The following is a 15,136-nucleotide window of genomic DNA, read 5'->3' on the forward strand; positions in this document are numbered from 1 at the left end:
AAAAAATAAAATAAAATAAAATAAAATAAAATACACAACTACACTACATATATTCAAAATGCTCCTACTCCCTTATGAATTTTTTCATGGATGTGAAAAATAATCCAATTAATTTAGCAGTATCATTATATTGTTGTGACTTTAATCTCTGCATGCATAAACATTTTATAGATTTTTCTAAAAAAATCAAAGAAACCTTTTATGAAAAGTGAAGGAAGATGTCACCTTAAGATCAATAAATCCTAGTATCCTGCTTTAAGTGCTATCTTCTTGAAATGGCAGCAAGCATATTATGGCAGAATAGCAATAAGTCAATCTATAGACTCATCTTAATGAATTATAGAGGAAAGAGAAGAGGCTAAAAAAACATTTTATTTTTACATTGACAGTCTTTTGAGATATGGAACTAAGGGTGGAATTAATGATTTAATTAAACCACTTAATGTTTTATTAAAGTCAATATGGCCTAGTATTCCTATGTAACAACCAACTTATCAATAAACCTCATATTTGTTTTTTGCCAAGAATTTATGTTTATTATTAGATGACCCTGTATTACAAAGCTCTAATTGTTTTCAGGAAGTCATATATAACCTGATATTCTCAAACCTTTCTGTTAGGAGATCACGAAATAATACTAAAAGGAAAAAATCAGGTCAGGTTCTCCAGGCATGATTTATTCAGCTCGGTTAGTCCTCCCCACGAGGAACTCTATTTCTGCTCTGTTCAGCAGAATGTCTGCTCAGCTCTTACAGGAAAGAGGGCCCAAGGTCACAGTGCAAAATTGTATTTGAGGTTGATGTGTTCAGCAGGAAGCCAGGAAGCACAGAAAATAATTTTCTCACTAGAACTTGTTCGATCCTCTTCGCCTTTCTTTGGAGTATGTCTTTTCTCATCCTAAACCCCCTCATTTTTTGTCTCCAGCCTGTAATACTGAAATTGAACGGCCAGTTACGAGAAGGAAAAAGTGGATTGGGGGAAGACTCCCAGGTAATGTACAAATGTGAACCTGTCTGTTGTCATTGTGACGCTGAGATTCTAGTGGGACAGGCCAGGCAGAGAGCTAAGGAACAGAGAAATGCAAATGCAAAGACTCTAAGATGGATCACCTTGACTTCACCTGCCTAACCTTCCCCTGCAAGCTCTTACTTATAAGACCTGTCAGTGTTTGAGGCTCTAGATCACTAATCGTGGCAGGGCTCTGTCCGCAGACCAGTTCAGTCCTATTAGTTTTTGCTTTGGTCTTTGTATAGCTGGAGGGGAAGTTTCCAGACAAAAGTTATCTTTTAACCAAGAAGGGGGATTTCTCCCTGTAATGCTGCTGTCTGTGTTCACAGATCAAAGCCTGTGTGGGTGGGTTGCCTACTCAAACTGTCTTTGAATGAAAGTCTTCCAGACCCTCCTTTAGCAGGATATGTAGAGAAGACTGTTTGAATCAGATTCACAGCATAGTTCTGGTCAACCCCATGTGACAGACACATTTTCTCTAAGCCTTAGCCTAATGAATTTTATTTTTATGACACTTATTTAGTTCTAAGGAATATTTTTTTTAATTTAAAGATATCTCCTTATTTATTTTATAGAATCCTGACTAGAAATCTGGTCAAGACTGGCTAGACTAACTTTTATCATCATTGACATACTTTGTAATATATGCTTTGAACTATTCCCCATTCCTCTTTCTGTATGTTCTCTCTACTTTCATCTTCCAATCCATTTTTCTCTTATGTGATTTTTTTCTCACCTTTCATTTTTCTACCCCAAGTTTTTCCATCTCCTCATTCATTGAACATTATGACTGTGCAATGTAGAAAATGAATCACATTCTTTTTCTTATGTCTATCTTCACCTGTTTGGTTCCAAAGACAACCTGGTAGGAAAACAAGAGATTAGTGATATCAAGGAAAAGCTGTCACTTTGATGCCACCTCAATACACAAAGAAATAAGATAAATTTGTTGGGGGTGGGGGAAGCTCTCTCTCCAATATGTACAAAAAATAGCCCATATTCTTGCCATCCACACTCAGAATAAATAACTTTAAAAATTGAATTGTTAAAATTGAACAAAAATTAATTGTTCTAATATCTTGTTTGTGTGGTTAATTTTAAATAGAGTTGCACAATAAATTTACATTTTCATTTTTTAAGAAAAGAAAGAAGAGAAAGAGAGAAGGAAAGGACTAAAAATCTTTCCTACAACCACCAACCTTATTTCTCACTTCTACTCTTTATTCTCTGTCTCACAAGCAAGTTGCTACATCAAATAACCAACAGGACAATGTAGTTTTTAAAAATGTTTCATGTTAATGTACATACCAGCAATGACACAAACATATATATCTGTTTCTTTTTGTTCAACACAAATACTTTTAGCCCCCTCTCGATTGTTTATATATTACTAGGGAACTATCATTTCTATCTTTGTCAAAGGACCCCTCACTATTGGCACTATTTGCTAACATACAACAGTCTGTCATCCTTTCCTACATGGTCCCCTCATGTAAGATATACTCACAATCTCTGGGAAAAAATAGAGCTTATTTTGGAAAATTAATAAAATTACAGATAAAATTACAGAAAAGTCCAAATTTCAGATTTAAAAAAATGAAGAGCTTTCCTTTAGAAAGTTTAAATAACTCTATACATGAAAAAAGAGTTAACCCAGCTGGCTGCATTAAGACACTATGAAAGTCCTTTGTTTTTGTTTTTCTTCTTTCTTTTTTCAGTCACCCAGCGATGCACAGGGGTCACTCCTGGCTATGCACTCAGGAATTACCCCTGGGGGTGCTCAGGGGACCATATGGGATACTGGGAATCAAACCAGGGTCGGCCGCGTGCATGGCAAACGCCCTACCTGCTGTGCTTTCACTCCAGCCCCAGTTCAATCCAAGAATATATCTTGGCTTTGAATCACTGCTTTTTCTTACAGTTGCATTTTCCCAAGAAGCTTTTTCAAAGTATACTTTTGCATAAAAGAATAAAATAAATGTCAATAGGCAAACTGGCTAGCTAAATATTTTCATTACCCAGATCTTCTATTTTGGTTGAAATTTTGCATATAAAGCCATACTTACTCTTCTTTGATTTTTTAAAACATAGCACAGTGGGTAGGGCGTTTGTCTTGCATGCAGCCAACCCAGGTTTGATTCCTCCGTCTCTCTTGGAGAGCCTGGCAAGCTACCGAAAGTATCCTGCCCACACAGCAGAGCCATTACTGGTGCCTGCTTGAGCAATTTGTGCTACTGTGCTATGACAGTACTGTCTTCATCCAAATTAAGCCTTATATTCTTCTCAGGCCTTTTGTTCCACTGATGTTCAGTATATAATACTTCTTCTACCCACTTCCCTGAAGCCCCCTTCTTTATATTTTGATACTTTCAGAAAGGGAAATATGCTTTTAAGAAGTTCTTACTTTTTCCCTTGTCATCATTTGATTAGTGATTGCTTTAGATATTGTTTATAGATACTATCTAACTAGTTTTTAATGAATTTTGCTTCTGAAAAGCAAACTAAAGCCAGTGGTCCTCGAGGTAACATTTTTTATAGAGTCTCTAGAAATATACATATGCAGAGTAAACTACAACATTCTGCACAACTGTATGAAAAATTGATTTCTTTATTTCTTCATAGACGCCTGGTTTGGTGTAAATTACACACAAGCTTTGCCACATTCTTCCCTGTGAGTTTTGCTTTTGCTGAAAACTCTCACCAGGCACACCTGTATCTTTGTTAACTCCTACTTTTCCAAACTCTCGCAATCTCAATCACAAGACAAACTATTTCTACCCTTACAGCACAGACAGGCTGGTTTATGGTAGTACTTAAAAACCTGCACTATACACTCTAATGGCAAATAACGTTGCCATTAGCAATTAATGGGGTAAAGAGATAAAAATTAATATTTGCTATGAGAAAAGGAAACACAATGAAAGAAAATAGCCATTCTACTAAATGTTGTAAAAGTAGAGTGTTTCTACTGACCCATTTCCGTGAAATGTTTCATGCCCTTTTACTAGGTAGTCTCTGCTTTCTTTGTCCCTTCCACGAGAAGAACTTGAGTGGACTGAAGATTTCAGACCTTCAGGTGTTGAAAGAAGAATGGCCAGCTGAGTAAGTGTCCCCAAGCCAGCTCACTCCAGAGTCCCGCACTGAAAACAGAGAAACGTTACTTTTCACTTGGGATCACACTCGTGTCTCTTTCCCTAGTTCCACCAGGAATAAATTGACAAAAGCAGGTGATAACCAAGGTAATATCTGTATAAACTCACCTTAAGCATATAATGACTCACCTTATCTCTATCATATATACATTAAGAATAAAAAATAAAGAAATATCTTTAAGAATTATTGATTATTTTCCTGATATTCAAGCTTATTACTCTCCAACTATTTCCACAGGAAAACTTATTTTTTTAAACTTTTTTTGCTTTTAGGGTCACACCCAGAGATGCACAGAGGTTACTCCTGGCTCTGCACTAAGGAATTACCCCTGGCGGTGCTCAGGGGACCATATGTAATGCTGGGAATTGAACCCGGGTTGGCAGCGTGCAAGGCAAATGTCCTACCTGCTGTATTATCACTCTAGCCCCTTTTTTCTTTAATTTTTTAATTGAATCACTGTGAGATAGACCATTACAAAGCTGTTCATGATTGGATTTCAGTCATACAGTCTTCCAACACTCATCCCTCCACCAGTGTACATTTCCCAGCACCAGTGTCCCGAGGTTCCCTCATACGACCACCCCATCCCCCACCCCAGCTCAGTGCTCTCTCTCTCTCTCTCTCTCTCTCTCTCTCTCTCTCTCTCTCGCTCACTCTCGCTCTCTCTCTCCCTCCCTCTCTCCTTTTGGGTATTGTGATTTGCAATATTGATACTGAAAGGTTATCAAGAATATCCCTTACTTACATCCAACCCTCAGACCTTGTCCATCGTGATCATTCCCAGCTATTACTGAGGAAGACTCTTATTGATTGCTTAGTACTGAGAGAATCAACATTATTTAATATCCATCCCCCCTGAAAAAAAGAGAAGAGTCTTCACATAGCATCTAGACACAAAAATCACATTCTCCAAAGAAAATTTGTCATTTAGGACTCAGAAATTTCTTTTGCAATGACTTTATTTATTTTATTCTTTATTTAGGTAGATGATTGGGATCTTATTACTCTTCCTTCAGAGTTTCTATAATGATTGTTTTAGTTTCAAGGATATAAAGGAGATGTATATTGCAGAGTCCTTCTTCGTGTAATGTCAGGTAGAGTAAGTGATGTGAAGTTTCTGATTGTCTGGGTATTCTCACGACTCTGAAGTGAGAATGTTGAAGGTAACCTGCTTCATGCCAACTCACTGCCTTTCAAACACAAAATCCCAGGCAACTCATTTCCTCTCCTAATCCCCATAAATCTATCAGCAAGCCTTGTCAAATATTCCTGAATACTTTAATTAAAGTCTTCATTTTAATTAAAGTCTTTACATTAATTAAAGTCTTTTTTGCTAGAAGGGGAGAATCTCATACCCTGCAGTGCTCAGGGGCTATTCCTGGCTCTGTGCTCAGGAGTCACTTCCGTGGCTGTTCAGGGAATCATACACAGTGTATAAAACCAAGCTGGAGCCAGCCGCACACCATGCAAACACTCCACCCTTTGTCGTATCCCTTCTGTCTGTGAAGTCGCATCCTTCTAACTGCTACTGCTCTTATTCAGACTTATATGATTTCATTTCTATTAGATTAGCTCCTCCCCCATTTCTCTTTAGCCTCAGTTATCTTTTCCCTGTTGAAAAATCTCACCCAAATGTAACTTTCCTCCTTTCAGAGTTCTCATGAAACCTCTGCTTCCAGCGTGATAGGCAGCATAATATCTCCTAAAGTTGTCCATGCCAAAATGCTGTGCCTGTCATGTTATATAACAAAAGACACATTGCATCTGGGCTGGAGCGACAGCACAGCAATAGGGTGTTTGCCTTGCACGTGGCCCACCCAGGTTCCATTCCTTCATCCCTCTCAGAGAGTCCAGCAAGCTACGAAGAGTATTCCGCCCGCACGGCAGAGCCTGGCAAGCTACCCATGGCAATTTTGATATGCCAAAAACAGTAACAACAAGTCTCACAATGGAGATGTTACTGGTGTCTGCTTGAGCAAAATTGATGAACAACAAGATGACAGTGCTACAGTGCATCTGAAATTAAAGTTACAGATCTTAAAATGGGGAGATGATCCTGGATTACCCTGGCAATCTAATCACATGAGTTTTTTTTTTAAACAGAGAACTTCCTCAGGCTGGAAGAAGAAACAGAGCAGAAGAAAAAGTCAGAGAGTTCCAAACATGAGAAGGATTTGATTCACCATTGCTGGTTCAAAGACAAAGGACAAAGTTATAACAAAAACAGGGGCCTAAGTGAGCTGAGAGAAGGTACCAACTGACAGGCATCAGGATACAGACTTCAGCCTTGGTACCATAAGACACTGAAAGAGCAAATCCTCCCATCAAACATAGCTACAAGTACAACCAATACCTTGACCTCAACTTGGTGTGATCCAGAGTCAATGAACTAAATTTTGACCCAAAGAATTATGTGACAGTAGATGTCTACTGTATCTACGGACATACATCTATGAGTGCTGATAACAATAGCAATACATTTGTGGAGTATAGCATAACATCACATGAAGCTGACACCAAAGGACAATAGATACAAGGGCCAGGAGGATTGCCCCATAGCCGGAAGACTGCTTCATGAGTGGAGGGGAGAAGGCCAATGGGATAGAGAAAGGATCACTAAGAAAATAATGGCTGGAGGACTCAGGATGGGAGATGTGCGCCAAAAGTAGATAACAGACCAAACATGATGACCTCTCAGGGTCTGTGTTGCAAGCCATAATGCCCAAAAGTAGAGAGAGAGTATGGGGAATATTGTCTGCCATGGAGGCAAGGGGAGGGTAGGAAAGGGGGATGTACACCCGGGATGTTGGTGGTGGGGAATGTGCACTGGTGGAGGGATGGGTGTTTGATTATTGTGTGATTGTAACCCAAACATGAAAGCTTGTAACTATCTCATGGTGACTCAATAAAATTTAAAAAAAAAACAGCAATAAAAAACTGTAGCAGGAACGAGGCAATGGGAACTTTCTCCAACTGTTCAAGTCCTATACAAATCTAGGCCTACTCAAATAACCCAACGACTGTCTCATTCACTACTCATAAACGTGCTTTTATCTTTCACTAAGTCAAGCTCAATTTTGCATACAGACATTACTTTCTCTGGGAAAAGGGAAAGTATCAGAGATCACTCAATAGCCTACAGTCAGGGAGAATGTGGTTAAGCCGAGGTGCTACATGGTGGGGAGCGTAGGGGTCAGAGGGTTTTGCTGGAGAGCTGGAAAGAACAGAATCGGCAGGCAGCTCCTGCTGTCAAACTTGGTGCACCTTTTCTTTTTTTTTCCAATGTGTTCACTTTGTTTTATTTAATGATAAACATCTATTTATTTTAGTATGTACAAATACCATATTCATTTCCCATTAGGTTGGTGTTGCTTATAAAAACTTCAGGGTCTAATATTGTATTAATACTAATGGCAACCATTTTTTCAGCACTTATTTCATGCCAAATCAAATGCATCTGACCCTTACCCCAAAACCAGAAACTGATCCTTTCTAACTTCTTTTGTGATCACAGCCCCATCTCTCCTATGTCTTTTCTCCAACTGCTACTTAAACTATTTAAGTTGTGCACAGCAGTGGTGTTTTTTTTTTTAATCATGATTTTTAAGGTTAGTTGGTTTTTGTGGGTAGGGTGGGATTTGAGCCACACCAATCTGTGGTCAGGGCTTACCCCTGGCTCTGCATTCAGGAATCATTGCTGACAGACTTGGTGGACCATGTGGAGTGCCATAAATTGAACCCAGGTCAGTTGCATGCAAGGCAAGTGACCTACATCCTCTGCTAATCTCTCCTGCATGATATATGAGTTTTTACATGTCTTGCTATAAACTATCATAAATACCTTATAAAGGAGATGTCTTACTTGGTATTTCCATTTTGAAATTATGAAAATGAAGGCCTATAGGTATTAGGTAGCTTACTTAAAGTCATCAACTAGGAATCCTAGGAATGGCTCAGCAAGTGAAAAATAGTGTCTTTCTTGAAAGCATAAGGTCATGAATTTGGTCTGCAGCACCACTCACTTTGCTGAATATGGTCATGGCAGTTTTACTACTTGACGCTCCCAGAACCACAGCAAACTATGCCATCTCTAGCCCACCACAGCCATGTAGGTGAGAGTGAGCCATTTCAGCAAGCAACAACAACTACCAGCTCTGGAGCACTGAGGACAGAAGTGTAAAACCCTATGAGCATATGAGTGAGCACCATGGTGCACTTCTGTGGCAAGAATCAAAAATGTATGCAAGCACCACAATTAAGGAGAACAACAACCCCCATCCCCCCAAACCTCCACCCAGCAAATTTGCAAGTACCATCAATAAAAGTGTGTAAACCCTGGTGAACTCCAATGCCAGATATGCATATACCGCAACCAGATATGCGACTTCCATCGAGCACCATAACCAAATATGTGTGACTCCTAACCATGAAACAGTAACAAAGGGAAGAGAAGGATAGAAAAAGTAATCTACTCGTGAGGCACAGAAATGATACAAGCCACACCTCAAGTCTTTCTCTCACTGTAACATAAAAAGACAGCAAACACACTTGTGTGTTTCTCTCTCTTAAAAACCTAGTCAGTGCATGGCACACAGCAGGTAACCCCGCTCAGCCTTAATGTGAGCAGGTTGAATGCTGTTGGGACACTCAAGCCCTTTCCCTTCTCACTTCTGTTCTCATCAGACAGGAGATGTATTAACAAGGGGCCAGTTCTGGTGATAGGAATGTGCAACAACATTATTTGTGATTCAAGGACAAAGGCCCAGTGAAAACTAATCATAGCCCCCACAGGAGATGGTCATTCAAGCAACTGATCAGCTAGAAAGTTTTCCAAGCAAAAGCTGTCAACATAATGGGCATTCTCAGAACAGAGGCCAAGGGAAGGTGGCTTAGCTGCTCCTGGCATATCTGACAAATATCCCCTTGCTCTATCATTCTTTGGATAGAAAAAGGGAGAGGAGGCCTCTGGTCAGCAACATGTAAATCAAGCTCAGTTGATTTCCTTGAAAGTATAGACAGCAGGAAAAAATGTGTTCCTCTTCTCCCTATGCTCATCCTGGGTGTCCTTTGTCACCAGTTACCAGGTCATCAGAAGGGTTAACTATGTGGTCTATTTAGTATAGTACTTAAAAATGAGGGATATGAAACAGAACTTCATTCTATATCAGTGCACCTTTTCAAGAGCCATTCGCACTCTCTCCTTTCTCGAAGTCTTTCTAACGAAGTTCACATCTAGTAGAGAAGTGGAAAACGGGGACAATGAGACTCAGCCATTTCAGCTTCACGTTAAAAAGGCGTATTCACCCCAGAGCTCCTGATAGGGCTGGTTAGAGCTGGATTAGACCTCCAAAGCCAACCGATACCTCCTCTGCACTTTCCTACCCTTCACAACTTAATTCCTTAGAAACTACTAGACTTACAGCTTCAGTCTTCCACCCAATTCTGGATGGCTCACCCTGGGACACAGTGTTCACATCCATGAGGAAGTGAGGCCGGCTAGAGAAGCATTGTCCTCTCCTCTGTAACCCAGAGAAAAAGGCTAGTTTTATTTTTATTTTTATTTTTTTAAATTTTTTATTGAGTCACCATGTGGAAAGTTACAAAGTTTTCAGGTTTAAATCTCAGTTATACAATGTTCGAATACCCATCCAAAAGGCTAGTTTTAAAACTGCCATACCACAAAGGCACAGAAAAATGACATAAAAATAATTTTTAACAATTGGTAATTTTATATAACCCCAACACATTGAAAATAAAATTAGTTAAAATTCTGAATATTAAAGGTCTAAGCTGACATGAGAAGTAGCTGGACCCAGAAATAGAATTCAATGACTAGGGACATTGTTTGAATTAACACATTAGGGCAGGAGATAATAATTTAGAAACTGGAGCTGAAACTCTACCTGAAAATCTCTAAACCCTAAAATAGTTACATTCTGCTTATGAAAATTACACGAAACATGTTCTGTCATGAATAGGAAAAAGAAACATTCCATAAAAATTCAAATGCACAAGATTGCACCACATATGTGTTTGGAGTTCCACTGGGGTGGCAAAAGAATTTCCAAGAAGAAAATTAGAGTAAGTATGTCACGAGCCAGAAATAACTCTAGAGAATCAGGCCACGAAAACTTGGTTTGCCCTGGATTCGCTTGAAAAGAACAAAACACAGCATAAGAACTCCCAGGTTATGGCATGTGTTGGCGAACTATCCGAGATGAGTGACAGACACAGAATAGATTATAAAATACACACGATTAAAGCAATGAAAAATATTTTAAAGGTATAGAAAACTAAAACAGGAGATAGGGACACTTAAAAAAGTTTAAAAGAAATCATACTTATTCCATCACATAAACATACAAGTGGAGGACAGAGAGCTAGGACAGGGGCTAAAGTGCTTGCCTCGCATGCCACTGGCTCAGCACCACATAGAGTCTCCCCTGAGCACCACCAGTAGCAATCACTGAGCACATAGCAAGGAGTAATTCTGGACTCCCAGGGATGGGCCCAAAACCAAAAATAAATAAATGAATGATAAATACAACTAGGACTACATAAAATGCAAACTCACTCCCTGGCATACTAAAGAGATAATTAGAAACATGAAAAAAAGATGTGAATATCTGGAGACTCTTCAGTCCCGGGTATGGCAGTCAGAGCTACCTTCAAGATAACCCTGTTGAAGAGCAAAGACAACCAGTAGCTCCAAGCACAAAATCTCCGAATTCATCACTTCCTTCACTCTGAAGACTGGAACTGGGTCATTCTTTGTCAACATAACATCCTTCAAGTCTTTGCTCAGGAATCCCCCTAAACTGCACTGGATCCTAAAGTCCTCCCAGAGACACCCGCCTCTCCCTCTCTGCTTTCACAGTTGACACCATGCATGCGGTCAAATGTCTGCATCGCCCCCCCCCCCCCGCCCCTGACACCCAGGGGTCCTGCTTTCTCACCTTTGCTTTCATTTCCTCCAAAAAGTCTCTTGAATGTATATCCCTGCCTTCTTTTCTGGTTCGTAGATAAATAATCTTATAAGGAATTGGAATTTAATCAAAGGGCACTTAGTAATCCTTTTATTGCATAATCATTTGTTTACTATGTATTATATAAGCATTTGTTTGCTATGGAGTTTGATTATATTTTGTTTGTTTGGGGCCCCTCCCTCATTTGTTCTGGTATTTACTCCCTACTCTGTGCTCAAGGATCACTCCTGGCAGACTCAGGGGACTAAATGTGTTGCCAGGAATTAAACCTAGGTGGGCCATGTGCAAGGCTAGCTCTCTGACTGCTTTACTATCACACCAACGTGGAGCGCTTGTGTTTTAAATTATTTCAAGCCTTCCGTATGGAATTCAAGTGTTACCTTGTTGTTGACTTCTAGTTTTTCTAGTTGTATTGTATTGTGTTCAGATAATGAGGTCCACATTGTATCAAATACTTTAGTATTGGTCCTTTTGTCCACTTTTATTAAATTTAATTAATCTTCATAAAGTGTTCTGTATAAAGTAAAAAAGAATATACATTCTGTAATAGTATCGAACTGTTTACATACATATATGTCTCTATGTTAGATTTCTTTTGTTAACTATAATATAAAGTTATTTAATATATGGGAACATTTTTATTCACTTCATTCCTAAATTCCTTTGAAAGGGGCTGGAGAGATAGTACCATGGGCAGGGGCTTGCCTTGCACACAGCTGACCTGGATTCAATCCCTGGAATCCCATAGGGTCCTCAAAACACTGCCAGGAGTAGTTGCTGAGTGGATAACCAGAAGTAAACCCTGAATATTACAGGTGTGGTTCAAAAGCAACAACAGCAAGAATATGTCAGGTGCCAATACATCAGGTCGGGTGCCTGACTTGCACAAGAGCATCCCAAGTTCTACCCCTGGATTCCCATATGGTTCCTTGAGCATCACCAGCAGTAATTCCTGAGTATAGACAGGTGTGGCCCCAAACCAAATAAATAAGTAATTTCCTGGAAAAGATATATTGTCTCTAATTTTGAATGTGAATTTTAAATTTTATTTAAGAAAAACCATTCCCTCATATTTTTATGTGTTGGAAGTATATTTTTATACTTTGTTGGACCAGATGTGTTGAGTCATGCATAAGTAATGCAAAGGGTTGAATCCAGATCAACCAAGTGCATGGCAATAATGCAACTCCTATATCATCTTTCTAGCCCCAATGAGATTTCTAAATTGAAATATATAATAAGGAACAACTTAAGATGTTCATAAAATATTTTCATGGAAATTCTTAGAACATTTAGTGTTCTGCTGGAACATGGAATAAAAGAACATTTTACACTGTACAATTCATATCAGAGAGAGGGAAAGAGAGAAGAAAAAAACATGCTTCTGTCAACTCCTGGTCTCTCTAGGGTATAAGCCATCAGTGCAGCACGTACTAGGGAATGGCCTCTTGAAAGAGGATGATGACAGAGTGGGTGAAGGAAATTCACACTCCTGGAAATCAGAGAGTCTCAGTTCTCACATCTACTTGCCTGAGAAATATGGGCCTCTGTACCCTGTAACCCAGTCCACACAACTCTGTGTATGGGAATCTCCAGCAAATAGGACTGCCTAACCCATCTGCATACCGCAGAATCACAGAGCACTTAAAGATACATGCATACCATTCCTAGCGATTCCTAGGTACCAAGATGAGGCAGTGATGCCCTACCTCACCCCATTCAGTGAGGCTGATTTCTCCCCTTGCAAGAGGAGTCCCCACTATCATACCACCAACATCTTCACCCAGGCTTTGACTTCCAGTTTCATAATTCTGTAGATTCGACTTCCGCGTCATTCAACTTTCAGGAACCACCAAAGAACTCCTTACATCACCTTCCTTCACTGCGCTGCATGGTACTGACCACCTGCTACACTTTGGGTTTGCGGTTCATGTTGCTTTGGGCTTCACCCAGGAGAATGTGATCTTCAGGAGAACAGGCACTGCTGCGTCTTGTTTACTAGCACAGAGCCAGCACCTACACATTGGGAAAACTTAATGCAGATCTTTGAATAGATAAGTTAAGTCATGAATCAGTATCTCCAACTATCACCAGAGAATCTTCTTTTGTTAGCGTGGCAAGAGGCAAGAACATGAGCGCGAATATTCATCCTTTCGTATAACACTGCCATTGGCACGTTGTAAGAGACTGCAGAGATAATGTGCAACCCCTCCTGCCCATCTTTCTTTGCCACATGAGAACTATGCTCCTGCTATGCTGGACCCATGCCCAGATTCGAAGGACTATACAACATCGATTTTAGCTAGGGCAAGGTGCCAGCCAAGAACCATTTGGGAAGAATGTCCCGCAGTAGGCAGAAAGTGACACCTCCACTGCAAGCTTGAACTGCTCTCAGCAGCCAGCGATGCCAGACAAGCTCCGCTTGAGACAGCACTGTGAGGAAGCACACCTGGACATTCTGGAACATGACAGCAGCAGCCCAAACTGCATCTTGTGTAGACCCCAATCTGGGCCAACGAGGAAATCACTTGCTCAGCAATAAGCTTCCTGACTGTGGCTTAATGGCAGATAGTTTTTAGTCCTTGACTACATCCCTGCCTCTTTGAAGAAGTTTATCTTTGGCATCTGCTTACTTCAAAGTGCCCCCCAAATGGGGCTGAGGTTATGGCTCAGAGGTTGGGTTGTAAGGCCTTTCTGGTGTGAGGCCCTGGGTTTGATATCCAATACTACCAAATAGTTAATTAAAGTTGCCTGAAAGTTCAACTATCAGAAATATTTAGGTCATCTTATTCTCATTTCTTTTTTGCAAAGGTGAACATAAATTCAAAACATAAGATGGTAACTTAGAAAAAATGGTCATCAATGGGATGTTAACTTACTAATATTTCCCAAACATTCATGAATGTCTGCATATGCAAAAAAATCTAACTCAATAAGCAATTTGATATAAACTACTAAAAACTAATTTGATGGGTAACCCCGTCAGAATTCTAATCAGTTTAGCTACCTTTGACTAAGTACCATACAGCTACTTATTAAAAAGATCTAACTGGTTACCTTCCAGGCACTCAAAACTGCCTTTAATATTTTTGCTTCCCCCAAAGAATCTTCTCTGACCCTTCCAACACTGAGTTTAGTGTCCCTACTTGTTCGCATAAAGTGCACCGATTCCTGTTTGGTGAATTGTCTTCTTCATGAAACATAAGCCACATTTAGCCTGTGGTCTGGGATAGAACAATTACTAAGTACTTACTGGAATAAGCATTTGATGGAATAAATGAATGAATGGATGGATGGACAAAAGGTGATGAACAAATCAGCATAAGCTTGAAGGTAAGTCAGGTCCCCTCTGACTTTTGGAAAGTTGCAGTGAACCATGAATAGGCTACTCAGGCTAAACTCTGTTATTGCAGTCTGCCTCAAAGCTCACCTGCTCATCATTCTGCTTATCTTCAGAAACTTATAAAGACTATGACAAAACACAGTCCAGGAGTCTAAGTATCTAACACCTGTATCAAATGCATCAGCTAATGAAGGGCCAGATGAATGTTTCTGAAAGGCCAGTCTTAGAAGAACTCTGGACAAATCACACCAAGTACCTGCATACCTGAGCTCCAGCCACCAGCAGAGATATCTTCAGTCCACAGCTTATGCTGCCTTTCCCGTCCACACCTCCTTCCAGGGACCACTTCCCAGGACCATTTCCACCTGTACCATGCGTTTATCTCAGGCTTTAATTTTATGGAAATCCAAAGAAAACATCATAATAAATCTAACGAGAGACTTTCAACCTGTGAAAAATGTCCACGGAACTAAATTATCCAATGTGTGAAGTCACAGAGAAGATAGTCTACAAACAAACAATGAGGGTGAAGAACACGGTCTCTCAACCACCGCAATGTCACAAAGGCCTTCTTTCCAAGTTACTTTCCATCCTTTTTTGCATCCTTTCCCCCTGTCATCTTTGTGGCAATTTACCTAAAGATATC

At 39.9% G+C, this 15,136-nt stretch overlaps 1 long non-coding RNA gene across 2 annotated transcripts in view; it reads right to left on the bottom strand.

The window, feature by feature from the left end:
* Positions 1 to 376: 376 nt before the first annotated feature.
* The window catches only part of LOC129400090 (uncharacterized), a 35,797-nt gene continuing 21,037 nt past the window's right edge, over positions 377 to 15,136 (bottom strand). The window contains exons 1-4 of one of the 2 annotated variants that reach the window (XR_008627427.1): positions 4,907 to 5,012; positions 3,982 to 4,148; positions 1,745 to 1,870; positions 377 to 933 (exon numbers count right to left, since the gene is read on the bottom strand). This is a non-coding gene — a long non-coding RNA (uncharacterized LOC129400090). Of the gene's footprint in view, positions 934 to 1,744; positions 1,871 to 3,981; positions 4,149 to 4,906; positions 5,013 to 15,136 lie in introns of those variants that run through there. The other variant, XR_008627426.1, reaches the window with a different exon arrangement.

Source organism: Sorex araneus, chromosome 1, assembly GCF_027595985.1.
Source record: "Sorex araneus isolate mSorAra2 chromosome 1, mSorAra2.pri, whole genome shotgun sequence".
Classification (NCBI taxonomy): domain Eukaryota; kingdom Metazoa; phylum Chordata; class Mammalia; order Eulipotyphla; family Soricidae; genus Sorex; species Sorex araneus.